This window comes from Pteropus vampyrus, unplaced genomic scaffold (assembly GCF_000151845.1).
Source record: "Pteropus vampyrus isolate Shadow unplaced genomic scaffold, Pvam_2.0 Scaffold2425, whole genome shotgun sequence".
NCBI classification, from domain to species: Eukaryota; Metazoa; Chordata; class Mammalia; order Chiroptera; family Pteropodidae; genus Pteropus; species Pteropus vampyrus.
The window spans coordinates 4020-7834 of NW_011891206.1; the positions used below are offsets into that span (position 1 = coordinate 4020).

At 56.2% G+C, this 3815-nt stretch overlaps 1 long non-coding RNA gene across 6 annotated transcripts in view; it reads right to left on the reverse strand.

Annotated features, from left to right (window-relative positions):
- The window catches only part of LOC105310339, a 5794-nt gene that overhangs the window by 372 nt on the left and 1607 nt on the right, over window positions 1–3815 (reverse strand). For 2 of the 6 annotated variants that reach the window (XR_002778517.1, XR_002778516.1), the window contains exon 2: window positions 3432–3456. This is a non-coding gene — a long non-coding RNA (uncharacterized LOC105310339). The other 4 variants (XR_897486.2, XR_002778514.1, XR_897487.2 and 1 more) reach the window with 4 other exon arrangements.

The following is a 3815-nucleotide window of genomic DNA, read 5'->3' on the forward strand; positions in this document are numbered from 1 at the left end:
CTCAATTCAGGACTCTCAAAGTGAACCAACAAAGAGCAAAATTCTGAGGACGGCGCAGTCACGTGACAGCACGTAGCTTACTCTGAAGCAGGATGTCACAGCCTCAGTACCATTTACATTACGGGCTGGAAAATTCTGTCGTGGGGCCGTCCCGTACACTGCAGGATGTTTATAGGCATCACCAGCCTCCACCCGCCAAGTGCCAGCACCGTCCCCACAGCTGTGACAACCAAAGATGTCCCCGGACACTGCAGCACGTCCCTTGGGAGGGTAAAGTGACCTCCAGTTGAGAATTGCCACTCTAAATTAACTCAAGGCATTCAGAAAATAAGGGAAAAATGTCACAGTCTGGTCACCTCGCCCATCGCCCTGCTCGAGCAGCAGGCTCGCCGGGCGGGCAGGACGAGGCGGGCGGCAGGGCCTCCGTGTGCCCGCTGAGTCCGCCCTCTCTGCCCTCCTCGCGCCCCGCCCCCTGGAGGCACTGTCACATCTGCCCGCTTCCCCTGCACTGCGTATAACCCACGCCACCTTTCAGAAAAACGTTAACTGGGCGTGGAGACGGGGACTCAGGGACGTGAGGTGACTGACACCGGCCATGGCAGAGCAGCCGCAGACAGAAAGAGCTGGGTCCCTGATGACTTCGGAGCTGCCACGCTGGGCCTGAACGAACCACCTCCAGGCTTCTTTTTAGTGCCAAGAGAAACGTCTCTCCTGTTTGTCACTGGGGAGGGGTCTGGGGACGAACCACTGTGCCCTGCCTGGTCCTCCCTAACGCAGGCGTGAACCTGCTTTCCCAGGCGGGTCTCGGCTCTGCCGGCCTTTCCTGCGGGGACTGGCCGCGGCGACCTTACAGTCCCTACTGTCCCCAGGCACGAGCCAATGTCTCCTCCCAGCGGCCACACAAAGTGACCTGGAAGAGCCTGGCTGCGGGGGCCTCACGAGGCACAGCGGGGACAGTGTGGCACACTCACACCATGACCATCCTCCGGGGACGCCCAGGGACGTCACCGCGGCTCCAGTCCCCTCTCTGACCTGGGCCAGATCCCTCATTCTTCAGTTTTTGAGAAACCAATTGCCATGTTTTTTTCCCCACGTGACACGGACGTCATAAAACTCACGGAGCCACAAGCTGGGGCAACCCTACCGTGATGCTGTGATTTATAAGACACTTCCAGTCTCGGGTACAGAGCTCCTAAAAGCCTGGGATTTCCTAAGTGGTGACAGAGTTGGTCGTCAACGAGGTGACTTGTGGAACAATCCGGAGGATGGGGCTGACTCCCAGCCCCGCCCCACCCCCGAGGGAGGCCGGCTGGGGATAGTCCCGGGGCCAAGGAGCTAATCGACCCCACCGAGGTAATGACGCCGCCATGAAACCCAAAGGGATGGGGTTCGGAGAGCTTCTGACCCATGAACCAGACCACTTCCCGCCACTGTGCCGAACCCCAAAGTCCCCCGGGCTTCCCCCCACACATCTCCTCGTCTGGCTGTGATAAACCGGAGGCCTGGTGCGGGAACAGGCTTCCTGAGTCCTGTGGGCGGCCCCGGCAGACTGACCGACCGCGAGGAGAGTCATGGGGACCACTGATTGACAGCCAGGCGGTCGGAGGCGCCGGTGACAACCTGCCTGGACTTAGGACCAGCGTCCGACGTGGGGGGCAGTCTCGTGGGACGGAGCCCTTAACCGTGGGGTGTGACGCCACCTCCCGGTCGACAGTGTCAGAAATGAGCTGAGCCGGACACCCTGCTGGTGCCAGCGTGGCTTGGTGGGGGCCGGAAACCCCCGCACCAGACTGTCACAGGAGATTCCCCCTAGACCGGAGCAGCCCGGAGCAGCCCGCCCGACTCACGATGGAGAGCTTTTCCGTGGTCGTGTACCGCACCAGGATCTCGCCCCGCTTGCTGGCCCACGGCTCGAAATCTGGCCCGACCACCGAGGTATCATCCCTGTCACGCTTCTTCCTGGGACCGTCCTGCGGAAAAGCGCGACAATCTCAGCAGCAGGGAAAAGGAAAAGGACACGGCGGCCGCAGTCGGCAGCACGGTATATTCCATTAACCGGAACTTGCCAGAAGAGTGGAACTTAGCAAAAAGTTTCAGCAGAAGGCAGATGGTCCTCAATGGAGAATAAAATAAACCTACCTAAAGGTTTGCTATGATAAATTTCTCAGGCCAAGTCAGCACAAACGGCCAACATACCGAAAGACACTCACACTCATTAAGAATCGAGGAAAAGCAAACTGAACAAGATCATTTTTTGGTCATCAGCAGGGCACAGAATTCGCAGGACGGACGACATCCATGCTGGCAGGGGCCGGAGAGACAGGCCCCTCAGTTCTGCTGGCGAGGACTTGGAGAACCTGGCAGGAGCCCCATCCTGCAGAAACCCCGCACGTACGCCCCACGGCGCTTGTGCGTCCCAAGGACCAGGAACGGCCGTCTACACCAGCCAACGCCAGAAAGGAGTCTACGCCCCCATCAGAAGAGGATCAGCGAGTCGGAGCACGTGGTGCCCACTCTTTAGAGCGTGACAGGGCCACCGACACTTAGGCTGTCCTGTACGGACGAACACGGAGCTACGGCACGTCAAGGTAAAAAAAAGTATATACTTTGAATTGTTAAAAAAAAAAAAAACAAGCTCTCGCTGTATGCGACGCCAGCACGGAACACTGGCTCCGAGCGCGGGTTCCGGATCAGCCTGGATAGCTCCTGCCGCCGGCATTCTCAGCAGCGAGGCGTGTCGGCGATGTTTTCGGGGGGTATGCAATGCCACGATCTACTTCTTTACCGTTTTGGGTCAAAGTTATGCCCATAACAAAGGTGCCCCAGTCTCCTGATTTCCGACGTGCTGTCTCAACCTGCTGTCAACGCAGAGTCACAGCTGACACGCCTGTGACTTGCACAAAAACCAAAGCCAACCTCACCTGCAGCCCAGTGGGGTACATGACACGTCAGTGCCTTCAGAGTCAGCAAAGAAATTCCCGTGCCCCGCCCCCCAGGGTTACCTCGACAAGCCACGTGGGGCCGTGGTCAGTACATGCATGAGGGGAGCCTGCCGCACGGCCAGGTCCAGGACCCCAGTTCCAGACTGTGTCCCGGCAGAGGAAACAGAGACGCTCTGCATTCGGGGACTGTGGCCAGGAAGTCTGAGCACCCCTCACCCCACCAGCAGATCTGCGTTTTCGCAAGGGAGAGATCACTGCTCTGCACCCAGAGGATCCGGCCGTGAGCTTACGCTCTCCACCACGTAACCCCTTCATCTTTAATCCATTGCCTGAACACGATTTCAACTCTACTAAGTTGACGTGGAACATAGGAAGCGACAGCTTCAACTGAAGCACATGTCAGGACTGGACGCTACGAACTGTTTTTCCCTCTGTGAAATTATATTAAGGGCAACCAGAGAATTCCCCATAGTAACAACAAAAACTCACCTTTTTCAGATCCCATAAACAGATTCTGCAGGGGCGAAAAAAAAAAAGTTAGTTTTTAAAAACTTATTGGATTCTATGATAAAGAAAAAACTTGTAGGTTAAATTAGCATTCACATAGCACTGAGACAATATGACCCGTTTTCCAACAAAGCCAAACGAAAAGTAGAACTATTTATTCAAACAATACCGCTCACTAGAAACTACTGGAGATTCAAATTTCTACTCAATTCAGGACTCTCAAAGTGAACCAACAAAGAGCAAAATTCTGAGGACGGCGCAGTCACGTGACAGCACGTAGCTTACTCTGAAGCAGGATGTCACAGCCTCAGTACCATTTACATTACGGGCTGGAAAATTCTGTCGTGGGGCCGTCCCGTACACTGC